The following is a 16,094-nucleotide window of genomic DNA, read 5'->3' as shown; positions in this document are numbered from 1 at the left end:
TTACGGGAGCAAATCTACAGTTGTAATGAAATTTAAGTATTCTTTATTAACATTCGTTTTATATGACAGAATTGTTTCATACTTTAGATGTTTAGAATGTATTCTAAATTCTACAGAGAGTCAATACCTTGGTTACACAACGCCATATTAAATATACTTGGTCGGTTTCGAGTTAGCAATTTGTTTTAACTGAACAGACAATTTGAATTTGATTATACGCTGTATGCATTGAACGATTAATGTAATGGGTGAAGAATTCATATGCGTGCATGCACAACATATATAAATGCAGAAGTAATTAACCGTACCATGTGTACTACACGGTTTAGTTGTTATAATTTTAGCTGCCTTATACATGGTTTGATGTGGAGTCACAGTCTCTGTGTGGTTTCTTGTAACGTGTACGCTGTGTCTGGTAACGTTGGTTCGGAAGAGTGTACTGGTGTTCTCAGTGCAAGGGACCATCGGGTCTGTGTTGAATCTGAGGGCTCTTGAGTGCTCCTTCAACAGACTGAGAAGGACGGACCATGCGTGGGCGCAACTCTGACCATTGACGAGTGGAACCGGAGATACATCTTGGACGTCAAATGGGCGCCACGATAATTCTATATATTATGTGTTCCATGTTTTTATTTCCACTATTGCTATCTGAACAAATTTACATGCATTCCCATTTCAACATCGTTATATGAACGATACATTCAAATTTACATGCAGTCCCATTTCAATATCGTTATATGAGCGATAGATTCATAAATTTATACATATCCCTATATCCCTTGGTGTTTAATAAGACCTTGTTTATATTGGATGTAGATCATTAACTTTTATTTTGTTGATCAGTGATATGACTTAATTCACGTTTGTTTGAAATTCCATTCGTTAAATTCATGTTTGAGTTTTCTCGTTGAGTTACTTCTTGTTGATAGTTCCATGTTAGGAACCTTATAATTTGCCATATCTAATTTGTTTATAATGTCAGATTTGTTAACATATAATTTGCGTTTATAAATAAACATCTTACTAATCCAGTCTTAACCGGCTTCATCTTGTGACACTTATATATATATATATATATATATATATATATATATATATATATATATATATATATATATATATATATATATATATATATATATATATATATATATATATATATATATATATATATATATATATATATATATATATGTATGTATGTATCTGTATATACATATCTATATTAAATATAAAATGCCATTTGAAGTGTTGATATAAAACAACTTGATTTACCAACACCGCACGCATACTGTAGAAAAGGTCAGTCCATTTTTGTGCCTATACCGCCCTCCTCCTAGCAGAAAAAAACAAGCTGGCTCAGTCTCTCTTGTTGGAGCAGTTTCAAAATCTCCTAGAGTATGGAAATTCGATAGGTCGCAACCTGATTATTCTTGGACATTTCAACTTTCACTTTGACTGTCCCTGAAACCTAAACACATCAAAACTCATAGATTCCATTAATGTTTTGAACCTCAAACAGTCATTTAACCAGTCCACCCATAAACATAGTCACATTTTAGACTAGATTATGCATAGGCCTGATCATAACATTCTACGGTCCTCCCTGGTATCCCATGACCTTGCATCAGATAATCTCTGCATTGTATGCCATCTTAACGTATCAGTCCCTAACCCTCCACTTTTATCTGCTACTAAGAGAACCTCCGTACGATAAATATAGCCAAACTAATGCACGACATCCAAGCAAACCTAACAACTTGCTTACCTCCTACAGCAGAACAACTCCATAACTGCCTGCGATCATTGCTCGACAAATATGCCCCAGCAACAAAGTGCAGTGTATCAATTCAAAAGTGTTCTCCGTGGTATAGCAGTGTTATGGACCAGCTTCGCACTGATAAAAGAGACCGCCGTAAAGCTGTGAGGCTTTGGCTTTCCACCAGACTCATTATTCATAAGAAAATATATGAAGCCGCTAAGAAGAATGTCACCAATATAGTCCATGCAGCAAAATCAGACCACTACACTATTAAGATCATGGAAACTTCCAGCTGCAAAGAGTTCTTCGAGTTTAATATCAAGCTAATCTCAGGGAACAAATCTACACCACTTCCAACCACCTTCTCTCCAGTCGACCTTCCGGACATGTTTGCAAATTTCTTCCGTGACAAAGTACAAACCATTAGAGATAAGCTTCACACCACAATTTCAATCGACTCGTCGTCACCATACAGTAGAGATACAAAGTGTGAGCAGCAACCATTAGCAGCATTTGAACCTGTCTCTATGGATTTCGTACGTACAATCCTGATGAAGTGTGCACCAAAGTCATGTGAACTTGATCCAATTCCAGCATCACTGCTGCTTGAGTGCTTAGATCCAGTATTACCTTCACTAACTGATGTTATTAATGCATCGCTCTCATCAGGGGATTTCCCATCATTTTTCAAAACTGCCATTTTAAAACCTCTGCTGCCGAAACCAACACTAGACCATAACGATCTAAAGAAGCACCACCCAGTTTCTAATCTCCCATCCATATCAAAAGTCTTAGAAAAGGTTGTTCTATCACAGATTTTATCTCATCTCAATTCAAACAGTCTTTTTAGCAATGTACAATCTGCATATCGTCCTTGCCACAGTACTTCTAAAAGGAGTTAATGACATTCACTCTGCGCTGGATAGCTGAAAGATTACAGTCATCACCCTCCTTGATTTGTCTGCAGCATTTGACACAATAGACCATGATATCTTACTGCACCGTCTCCAGCATGTATTTGGCATTCATGATACCGCGTTACTGTGGTTCAAGACCTATTTGGTCAATATGACACAAATTGTGTCTGCAAATGGAATACACTCCAGCCAAGTTCATCTATGTTGTGGTGTTCCACAAGGGTCTGTTCTTGGACCTGTTCTCTTCATTCTATACACTCAGTCGCTCTCAAGTGTCATAGATCATCATCCAGTGTCTCATCAATTGACACCCAAATATACAAATCTAGCCACCCAACTGAAGTTGATGCTACCATCCAAGGTGTAGAGAGGTGCACTGCTGATGTGAAATCCTGCATGACATGTAACAAGCTGCATATGACTAATGATAAAGCTTAAGCCATTCTGATTACAACACAAAGACTTTTTCATTCACATCCTCTACCTTAACAATAAATATCAGCAACACCAACATTAAATTCACACAATCAGTACGAAACCTAGGTGTTACTCTGGGCAGTACTCTCACATTTCACCAACATGTCATGAACATATGCAAGGCTGCATATCTTGAGCTGAGACGCATCAGCTCCATTCGCAAATATTTTTCAGTTGATGCCACTAAAACACTTGTGTGTTCATTAGTACTTTTAAGACTGGACTATTGGAACTCAATTTTGTCTGGTTCATCTCAATATCTACTCCAGAAACTTCAAAAAGTTTTAAAAAACAGCTGCTTAGATCATACTTAGGGAACCACGATCAGAGCACACCTCCCCGCTGCTCTGTACCCTACATTGGCTATCCATTCGATCCAGAATCAAACACAAAATTTGTTCTCTGTGCTACGTTTCACTGACTGACTCTAGTCCAACATACCTATTCGGCCTCTCCCATGCGTATACACCAGCAAGATACTTACACTCCTCTTCTGACAATCGAATACTCATTATTCCCACTGTGGAAACAAAGTCATATGGACAGCGTTATTTTGCATACCAGGGCCCAACAACGTGGAATGAATTGCCCACTGAACTTTGACACAAAGACACAGTGATCCCATTCAAGGGTGCTCTCAAAACTCACTTATTTCGACTGCAAGAACAAACTTAAAGACATAATAATGTTTCCTACCTTAAATATTCTCAGTATGTTTATTATGTTTTCTATTTTCATGGTATTTGTTTTTGTAGTCATATCATTATCTGCTGCTTTATCTTATAGGTGTTGTCTAATGTTGCAAAGCGCTTAGAGCTTCTAAAGATTATGCGCTATACAAAGTCCTCGTTATTATTATTATTATTATTATTATTATAATATCAAACTCTGATTTGCCCATGGCGTATGAATACACATAATCACATTTGTATATATATTATACTCTCTAAACATGGATATATATTTCTTGGAATATTACAATAAAATGGAAGAAATAACAAGAGAATGATTTACATGCAAAATATTATTATAGAAACTAAATTTTCATACACCTAAAAACATCCATCTTCAATCCAGGAAGTAACTATTATTGAGCTACACCTAGTGTCGTCTGTTGTGATCTCTGTCAACACTGCTCTTTCAAGTCTCTTCCTCTGGCACAAGTGAAACACTGCAACTCTGTAGAAAAAAACGCAACAATGACATCAGATAAGGAGAAAAATGATGAAGCATTATTTAATCTACTAAACGCGTAGTTAATTAAAGAGTTTGACATAGCTGAGACAATTGTAAATGAAAATGATCATTATGTGTCCAAATGTGAGGTTGTTAGGGAAGAGAGATGTGTATAATATGAGCCTGATTATATTCTGAAATGTATAGAAAGTAAGCAGAATTACATGAGGGATATTAATCATAAGAAGTATGAAAACAAAAACAACAAAGAGAGATATATACTTGATACCTAGAAACGGTATGCTGAGCTAAGACCAGCAGACTTTTGTCAACGTGAAGAACCTGTTTATATTGCACCCAACAATATGCCAATCTCAGCGACAAACCCAAAAGGGTTTAGAAACAATTGGAATTAACAAACTCGGATGCATCATGAAAAAAGGAAATAAAAAGCAAATATTACATAAATAAATAAACAAACAACAGTAGCCGAAAGTATCTAATTCAGTATCGTTGCTTATAATGGACGTTCATACATGTACTATGTAATAACTACAAAGGAGGACACTTTTCTCCTTGTTCGCGCGACCTATTTAAAAATGAACGCAAAACGTAGCTTGAAATATCAGCTTTTAGTCTTAAATAGGTCGCGCGAGCAAGGAGAGCAGTATCGTTCCTTGTAGTTATTATATAGTACATGTATGACAGGTCAATTGTAAGCAAGACTCATTTCATTTTAATGAAAAATTTATACATTGATACAGATTACATACTATACATATATTCTAAGTATGTGGTTATCGCATATTCAAGGAAATTAAATACTGGATCTTTTTATCCGAAAGACTGTTTCAGCTATTCATTGGATGTAAGGGGCTATTTTGTGCTGGTGTATATATCAATTTATGTATTTTGTAAGATCTGTAGATTTCTATGCAATTATTCTTAAGTTTCCAGCGACTACAATCCCAAGACAAAAAATGTATGAGTCGCATATGAATTATTTACTAAGAATATTAACTTTATTCGTTTCAGGTTGCGGTAATGTCAGTTGAAATAAACCATATGTGCGCAATATAGCAAATCAATGCATATTTTCAGATATCCATGTAAAGGATAGATCATGTGATACACTGTATTATTTGAACCAGTTAATGTCAATTACCCGAACTAAATGTGTCCAATGAAAATAAACTATGTGTCTCCATTGTCTTTCATTCATTTATGTTATCGTCATTTACTATATTTTATGGTTACGATAAACATAAGCTATCAGCATCGAACGTGCAATCGTACAATACATATAGTCCATTGATTACCTGTTAATATAAAAATGAGAAGCAAAGATTTTAAATTTTTATCTTCATTTAGAAATGAACAACCAATTGAGTTGGTTTTAAAAATCATTGACATCGATTATGAGCCGCAATTCCTCCCTCGTTTCTTCGCAAATGTTTGCTTCAAATAATCCTTAAAAATCCCAATGATATTGATACAATAATATTGTAAATATGATAAAAGGGCCGCTTTCACCCTAAGCTAGACATGTGGTAATATTAGGTGTTGAAGTATAATATAAAAGTATAATTCATTATGTAGACTCCAGAATAATATGGATTATGGAATGAAAAACCAAACTCATCAAAAGGGTACGTTGATATGCAGGATTTTAATTAGTTTATGTCATGGTCATTTCTGGCTTTGCAGTTGTATTGGGTTAGGATACAGCAGTCGAAGCTGCAAACATATACGTCCAGCACATGTAACCGAAAGGGCTATATATACATTGTTGGTGTGTGCCATGATTCTGTTAAATATTTACGTATATGAATTGAATAGTGCTATCTGAACATGTCTAAAAGTATTATATTAAGGATATATAGACCCATTCGCCCACCCTTGTCATCGCAAAAGCTCAGATGATACACTGCTTGGGGGAAATTTGGAAGTAAGCATCATTGAGCAGTATTCATCTCTTTGTCTATATCTCAGTTTTATCTGTATGTATTCGTCTTAAAATAAGTGTTCAACAGCTTTTTCATATTGAATAAATCATGTATTAAATGCTGAGGGCATGTGTATTGGCATATACTTCATAGTCAAGATAACTGTAAGAAATTTCATTATGAAATATTGCTATGGCATTCAGTGGTCTTGTTGCTTCACTTGCATCCAACACAATAAATGCAAAACGAGGATGATATATGTAAAGAAAGCTAGTGTTATATAAGGAAAACTTAAGAAGGAGCACTAGCAGGTAAAATGTGCTGAATAACCTGTTTGAAACATGTGCATGTATTATGAAACATAATGCTGGTACCCTTTTTTGAATGCGAACGCCCCTATTACAAGTTGCCACATTCATTATATGCAAGGTGCTGATTTGCTTTAATTATACCAGATATCGGAAATGTTCTTGGTCTCATCGTATTGTAAAATGATTACCGATATCGGTGTTTTAGTCGATTTTGCTGCAATTGTTCTGAACGTTCAAGTACATACAAGTTAGGTTACATGATATCTATGAATTGTTCAATAATGTTGACGATTTATTTTATTTTCAGAAAGTAGTAAGTAATGTCTACAAAAATATGTTATGGTTATGGAATAAAGTTGAACAGTGTGTATTTTATGATCAAGAAGTTATGCACTGATCATTGTATATTCTACATTGTTTTGAATCAGTTATCTTGGAGTACCTGAGTAAATGCGCCAAATTATAATATGTGTTGTATTTCCTCTGTTTTTGACTCATGTATGTCATTTCAGCATTGTCCAAATTATAGATATGAGTATATATATATATATATATATATATATATATATATATATATATATATATATATATATATATATATATATATATATATATATATATATATATATATATATATATATATATATATATATGTATATATATATATGTATATATATATATATATATATATATATATATATATATATATATATATATATATATATATATATATATATATATATATATATATATATATATATATATATATATATATATATATATATATATATATATATATATATATATATATGTGTGTGTGTGTGTGTGTGTGTGTGTGTTTATTTGAAAGATATCAACATAAACTGAACCATATATTGCGGAGACATTCCCTTAACTGGCTGAAAACTGATAAAAGAGAAGCCCAATTGGCCGTATTTAGACATGCGTAGAAATCAATAGGACTATAAAAATCATTGCTATCGACTTAAGATTTTACTTCTTCCTTCGTTTCTCTGCAAATGTTCATCGTGTTTTATAGAAATAGCTGAGTTTCAGGTAGGATCTAGTACATTATGGAAATATATGTTATGGATTACCTTATGCCTGCAGGAACACCCCATTTCTACGATGCACCGATTTCTTGTATACAGGGTGTTTACGTGATACCAGATATTGGAATACTCCAAGTTAAATTCAGTACCAGAAAGTAAGGTGTCCAGTGAAAATATGAGTTGTCCTCTTCAGGGGTTCACTCATGTATGCATTACTGCATTGATGAAAATTGTAATGTCCGGTGTTTTCCTTTGATATACATCATCTGTTAGCATAGAAAATGTAATTAAACAATAAGTCGAGTATATTGGTTTATAGTTAATTTATGAAACAGAAGCACACTTTTGTGTATTTGTCATCATTGAGAAATGCGCCTGAAGTCGAGTAGGAGAAACCATCACTCACATCTTCTTCGTTTCTTTCTAAATGTTTGCTTGGAATCATATATGACAAATCCCAATGTGATTAATAAAATATTATTATATGCTCATTTTTGTCCCCGTTAGCTTTACATTGTCAGAATCGTTCAGTATTACCCGATACTGAACTCGCGCCACAATACACATATAGCATTCATGTGCAGAAAGGAAATACTTTCTATTGTAAACAAACAATGGACGCAGACGCCAGCAATTTTGATTTGTACACAAAACATGTACACTCACGTAAGATGCGCTTTACGTTGTATTTGTTTAAATTTGTTTCTGAATGAAATAAAACAGATGTTTCGTTAACTGCCACATACCAGCTGTTTTGGCACATTCCGCGTTGATACAATGTTACGGATTTAGGCTAGCTACATTATATAAATGACAATAACATACAAGTGACAAGTCATATACTCTCTTCTTTAGCTGGTGATAAGAATGGCAAAATAAAATATATGTACAGTTTTACATCCTGAATTTCCTCAAAATGTATTTTCTTAATTCTGCAAATCCTAATTACATGAGCCATGTCACAGGTTTTCAATCTTCATTACACATTTCGAAATTGTGCTGTAATTTCGATGATAAGTGCAATTGCATCATCCTTACTGCTCTCAAAATGAAATAAGCATTAAATTCAATAGCGTCCTTTTGATAATTGCAATTGAAATAATCATATTTTTCCCACATTATGATTTCAATCATCCAATGACAGAAACAGAAACAAATTTGCAGATGTGAACACGCCTCTCCTTGGTTATTAAATCTCATGTATTTCATGTGGAATCGTCACATACAAATCCAGTCCATAATCACGAAATTTCCTAGAATCGAGCAAAATACCAAAATCTATTCATTCCAGATCAAATGGAAAAGTTGTTGCAATGCACATTAATTCATAATATGACTCCAAATTTCAATTTTAACTAGACACGCCACTTTCTTTCGAAAGTTATGTCGAGCGCGCGACTAAGCTTAATTTTCTCTGGGCGGAGTTATCTGCACAGTAATAATGTTGATTTGTGTAATGATGAATATGCGCATGTGTATTTAGTTTGGAATGCGGCATACAGTCGTGTACGTTGATTCTTGTAGTGCATTGTGTTTACATAATTAAACCTTAGGTATAATAAAAAATGAGCATATAATGAAAAGGTTACTGCATTTGTATGGGAAAATATGAACTCGTTTTGTCGGAAGGATATATTACACTCCCAAGGTCGTGCAGTATTCCATCCTAAAACTCGTTCGTATTTTACCATACAAATCCAGTAACCTATAAATACTGTACAAATGACGAAATGTAAACTGTGAATATAAGGTAAACATTGGAAAATAGGTGGTTTTTATAATATATTCAGAAAATAACATCCGTGATATAGAATCCATAATGGCACATACTACTGAAAGAGAAATAAACACCTCGAACTAGGGCATGTTGATATGTAGCAACTAAATCTTTTTCTGTCATGGTAATTTTTGGATATTTATTAGTGATGACTTTGAATACATCAAAGATACAATAAACAAAATTCAAGCACCTGTGATCAAAACGCTTGTAATTCTATTCTCTTCTATCATCCAACATTTCACCATGTAGATATATAAATTAGTCTGCCTATGATTCTGATCGAGAAATGGATGGACCGTACACTATTTTCTGCTGTGATTGTTGAACGTAAACATTTTGGAGCAACTTTCTCTATCTCTCTCTCTCTGTCTCCCTCCCTCTCTCTCTCTCTTTTACTCACTGTATCTCCTTATTCTAAGGATACTTGTTTTAGCAATACCGCATCTTTAATAAACGTGGATGTTATATTTCACGGTCCTAATATTAGCAATCGCAATCGAAATTCTATCCTATGAATTATTCGCTAATAATGGCAGCATATTTTCTGTTTTCGGTACAGTACTTGGTAAGTAAATTCAATTAAGTCAAGCTATGTTGTGAAATAAATTAAATCAATCCTATGAATTATTCAGACAGCTATTATATAACTAAAATTGAACGAGTAAGAAGATTTATTTATAATAAGACTAGCAGCAGAAGTTTGAGGGTGGGAGCAAAACTAGTGGCATCGATCTTTTGGGGGAATCCGCCATCAAGGCCCCACTGTATAATCCGAGCCTTGTAATCATGTTGATTTTACCTGTAGCAATGCTGATTTATTAGTTATCGAATATAAACCTTATTGAGCTCTTGGATAAAAATGACAAAATGAGATTACCACGCCGAAGTGATTGTTGTTGAATATCTAGTGGATACATCTCTCAAGTAAGTGCTAGTTTTTAGATTGTTTAATATCCGTTGTGCGTGACCCCCACCCACCCCAGGCGAATCGCTAGGTGCGAAATGAAATGTAATAACAAAATTATACAGATTCAGAGGTCTGTCCAGGCTGAATTTTAATTTGTTAATTTGTAATCAAGCACACACACTCCTAAGTGAACCCCGGATGCTTAAAAATGAACACCCTTATTTGGGTTCGGATGAGAGGGGTTAGGCACGTGTACCTGGGTCAAGTTTAAAAACTCCCTATTCCAGTGATATTTTGATCTTTTTCAATGGTCGTGGCAAACCTTCCACGTACAATAATTTTGTTTACTAACGCCGAGAAATATTTGTCCGTCCTTTAATGGGATCGAACCTGAAGTAAGTTTCCACGGGTCGATCGAATGATTGTCTGTCCTCGACACTAACCACATTACTAATGTCTGTGTTAAGAGTATGCAAGTGAAATACATTGCATCAAGGATTCCAGCGTTGGTCACAGATGATTTTATCAGAATAAAAAGACAGAATTTATTCAGTATCAACATAACGAGAATTGTATTGGTATCAACACACTAACACACATACAAATTTAGTATTTCAAACAAAATTCATTTACGATCGTAGTTGATATTGATTTGCTTCAGATGCGTGTTACGTTTAGCAGGTCAATGCGTTACAGTTATTTTTAGGTTAGGCTGCGTTATTTTTAGTACAGCCAGACGAGTGATGTGATACATATAAATTGTGAGTCATATAGCATCCCTGTAATTCGTTGTAGTTAAAGAAAAATATGTTACATATATTCAAAGTTTTATGTGAACTGTCTTAGTGATTTTAAATACAACCGTTGTTGTAATAATAATACTAATGAGTGATTCTACAGGCGTGCGCCTAACGGTAAAAGTGGCGTCGTTCTTGAGGGCCCCCAGTAGGGCCCCATTTTACAGTCCGGGCCATAGAAGAAAGATTAAGTACTAAAAATAATACAAAAATAGCCAGCCATCGAGTCTTCCATGCTGCAAAAGTGGCCTAAAATGTTTTAATGTTTTTCTTAAAAATTCAGCCAGAGACTTCTAAGATAAATTGTTGCAAATATGTTCACTGATTAGTATAGTTAAATTGTATTGTTTGATTAATTCGACTTTTTCGAATGATCTGAATTAGTCACACAATTTGCGACGAGCTGTACTGAATATTTGTGGATATGAAAATATTCTCCAGTATATCCAATAGCTAAAAATTATTTTCTTTCTCCAGTCTCTAAATTAATTGATTTAACCGACCTCGGTGTTTATTGTATTTGCTGGATAATTTAGCTTGTGCAATTCTCTCTCTGTATTATCGCTTCAAGTTTTTCAGACGATTGCTGTTCTGATTGAATTAATATGGTCAATAACAAGACTTAGACAGTAAGATTCAAACACTTTTGAATTTGTGAATAAAATGCTTGTATCCACACTTTTGGCGCTTGCCTTGCTTCTTTTCAAACAATACGCTTAGAAACTGTGCAGTTGTATTTTAATTATCAGTCAAAATTTCACACCGCAGATATATAGATTAGTATGCATATCCTTCTAACCGAGAAATGCCCAAATCGTACAATATTATCTGCAGAGAGTGCCTAATGTAAACATTTTGGTGCAACTTTCTCTCTCTTGTCTCCCTCTCTTTTGTGACTCATTGTATGTCCTCATTCTAAGGATACTTATTTAATACATTTCTCACCTTAAACAGAGTTAGCAATACCACATATTTAATAAATGTGGATGTCATCTTACACAGTCCTAATATTAACAATCGCAATCGAAATTCTAGTCAACACTTACACCTTTGTAAGGAATAATTTGATGAAAAAGTGTGGCAAAAATGTTCTCTGATTAAGATAGTTCAAATTTATTTTTTGATTTATTCTTTTCGAATATTCTAAACTAGTCTCAACATGTGCGACAAGCTGTACTGAATATTTATGGATATCAAAACATTTTCCGTCTGCTCCAATGGATACAATTTATTTTGTTTCCACAGTCCCTAAATCTATTAATTTAACCGACCTCGGTGTTATTTTGTGTTTTCTTGATACTTTATCTGTCGCAATTCTCTCTCTTTATTATGGCTTGATTGATGGTCAAAAGCAAGACCTCCATTGATAATACCATTGAAACGTTCATTCATGAATCTGCTAGAACTAAATTGTTGTATTTGTTTACTTCCTTGAATTCCAATTCCGATACTGAGGTACCCCATACTATTTACATTTCCGAGAGGTTTTTTGAGGCAAACGTTTCTGATTGCACCCGCTCAATTAGCCTCCTAGATAGTGAACATCTTATGTTTTTCAAATTAATCAATCTCTTTCTCGGATTTCTCCATTATATTATTTTACATTTTCTAATGTGAAATTATCATTTTTATGTACCACTCGATTTAATCTCGTGTGTCCTTTATTTTACATCATCATCAGCTTTCATTTTTTTCAAAGTATCGTTTAAACGCGCGATATTTTCGTCCACTACTTTGGTGAACAGAGACGCATGAATTACATGGTATTAAATATTTTTAATTTTTTTTTCTTCGATTTCTGTGAGCTGAACATCGGCGACCACTGGATTTCCAAAGAAATCAGTAGCGACTCCACATATGTTTCTGCGAAAACAGTCAAATGAGTATCATGTTCAGATCTGAATATTGCCTATCCTTCACTGACTCTTATTAACGAGGTCCTTTTTGCGATGTCGTTGTTGTTCACGTGTTTCTTCGTTGCAGCGCCATCGTCCAATTCTGGGTCTCTCAAATTAGAGATTTTATTTCCGCTCATGCTGAGTTCAACAGTTATTGTATGGCCGACTTTAGCAACACGTTTAAAGGTCTCTCTTTTAGTATTGATACGCTTGAGTCTTTGATTTATCTACCATCGATGTGATCTTTACACGTATCAGATCATCCGTATAATCTACCATTATAAATTACACTGGTCTGCAGCCAAAATGCTTCCGCAAGAAATGTAGTCAAACTTGACTAATTATGGGTCACTGGAAACGAAATGATGCTTAAAATATTGATTGGCTCTTGTTTGAAATATATGATACTAGGTCAGTATATAAGACAATTGAATTGGGAATGGCGAATTTTCAGTGAATAATACAGTAAAGGGATGTCAATTTATACCCGAAATGACTAAAACATATCTTTGACTGTGTCTATGAATAGATGTATGGCTGGGTTTGGACAATACTTGCTTTTTAGGCACACCAATGCAAATTATTATTATCGTGTGTAGTACGTGCCCAGCAATTAACAATGTCATCGTCACAAAGGTGTAGAGCATGCAGTCCACTGGAGACTTTAAGAGCTCCACAGGAATAGGAACATTTAGTGGCCTGGCCCCATCGGACAAGATTGACTGCAAAATGACATTGTCCTGTCCGAAAGCGGTTCAGTGTGGTCCACAGATGACGTGGAAGGTTGAAGCCAGGAGCCACTCGACACGCCATGCCGAAATTGCTCTCATATCAGATTTTGCGCATCGAAGTCAAGCGGACTGCTGAATGTGACGTGATATACATGTACAGTGGAAATTTCTCACTGGAATTGACCTTAGCCAACACTTCCTGGCGACGCAGATGTGGGAAAGGAATGATGTTGTGTAGTGTCAGCCATGGTGAAGGAGTAGGACGTAGTGTTCAAGACATTATGATCAATATTGTGTTGAGCTGGACACCAATACACTTAGAGTGGGATGATAAAGCACAGACAGGAACGCAATACTCTGATGTCGAATAACAGAAGGTCCGCGATGATGTCTTGATTGTCTGAGAATTAGCGCCCCAGGTTGAGCCAGCTACGTTTTACTGCAGGTTTCTTCAAATGATTATATTATGTAAATGATCTGTCCAGAGTCACACCAAGGTATGGTGGCGGGTCGTGTGTACTTTGCTGCCCCTTGAGGAGGATGCAAAGCTCATAGTTCGCATTTACATTGTTAAATTGGAAACGATGAAGACTGTTTTTATTACGCTTGGCTGTAGTCGCCATTTCTTGAAGAGGTCCATCATATCATACAGATCCTTGGTTAGTACCCCCTCAAGCGACTTTGGGTCTCGAGACCGATGTCATCTGCATACATGAATTTACGCGACAGTGTTACAGGTAAGTCATTGATGCAGACGTTGAACAAACTTGACGAAAGAACATAACTTTGTGGGATTTCATTAGCCTGAAACCACCACGAGCTGCAGAACTCCCTGAGGTGCACTCTGAAGGGCCTGTTGCGAAGGAACAGTTCAATAGTCTCAGCTATCCAGTGCGGTAATACTCTGGAAATTTTCTACAGCAACTTAACTTGATATACTGAGTCATATAAATCTGTTAGATCCAGAAAAACAACTCCAGTTTTAACGTTCCTCAGAAATCCTTTTTCAACAAATGTAGTGAGGGCAATGACTTGATCGTAAGTGCTACCGCCATGCCTGAAGCCTACCTGTTCATGAGTTATGATATTCTCCAAGTCAGGACGAATTCTTTGGACAATCAGGTGCTAAAGTACCCTAAAAGAGACTGAAAGAAAGGAGATCGGCTCATAACTCACCGCATTGCTGAGATCATTGCCTGGCTTTGTGATCGCAATAATCTTTGCCTGATGCCACAAAGTCGGCATGCAATTTTCCTAACAACCCGGGTGTAAAAAGCTGCTAGCCATTCCTTTGCCTTTGGGACAAGATGCTACAGGAACATAGGCAGGATGTTGCCATATCCCGATGATTTGCCTGATTTGATGCTACATAACGCCGTTTCAAGTTCTGTTGTTGTAAATGCATCGGTGTTGTTTCTCCAGGGGTGCTTTTGCCACTTGTAATAAGTGGCTGGCTACAGAATGTGACTTGACAACAGGGTGAGTTGTAACTGGTTGTTTCTGTGCTGTGCCAAGTTTTCGAATCAAGCTGCAGCATTTCCGGTTGGAACGCTTGAAGTTGAATGATACTGCTTTGTCTTTGTTTCCAGAAGCTTCATATTCCTGGAGAAGAGCCTGACATTCTTCATCAAAACAGGATGTATATAATGGCCGACGACCACGAGGGACAGACCGAGTGGCTGCCTTGAATATGGGAGTTGGGAAGTGGTGGTCGGTTTCCTTTATTGGGATGCAGCGAGATGGTATGGTGACTATTCTACGCTCCAGGATGTCAGTGTACTTCGTCCAATCTGCTTTGAAAAAACCCCCAGCGACGCTGTGAAGAGCTGTGTATAGCCGGCAGGTGAAGTGCAATAGGGATAGGTATTGGTCTGCGCTGACTGTGTGGGAAGCCGTCTTGAACAGATTGTCTTACTGATGAGGATTGTTACCAAAGGAGCTGTTACAGCAGAGGTTCGGTGAGTAGTCGTTTCGCTATCTTGCAGAATGAAAGGTCCCACCTTGCTTTTGAATCGTGGGTCAGAAGGAGTTCATCGTTTATTGCCCACTCTACCAATTGTTGTCTGTCTTCATCAGAGTGAGAGAATCCCCAATCAGGGGAATGACTGTTGAAGTCGCCAAAACATATGGATGGGTGTTCGAGATTTGGAAGCATATTGTTGTCCCAGTGGGCGCTAGGCAGTTTGTAGACATTTGCAATCTTGTATCCTTCAACCTGGACCACGTCGCATAATTTGATAGCGGAAACTGGGAAGGCATCATTAATGTCCCAGTGTGTATACGTAGCACGGGTGAATTTGGAGTCAGTTGTTGATGAAATAAGGTCAAAACCTCCAGTGG

The sequence above is a fragment of the Sinohyriopsis cumingii genome, chromosome 14, assembly GCF_028554795.1.
Source record: "Sinohyriopsis cumingii isolate HCF-2022 chromosome 14, ASM2855479v2, whole genome shotgun sequence".
Classification (NCBI taxonomy): domain Eukaryota; kingdom Metazoa; phylum Mollusca; class Bivalvia; order Unionida; family Unionidae; genus Sinohyriopsis; species Sinohyriopsis cumingii.
Note: the sequence above shows the minus strand (reverse complement) of the source record.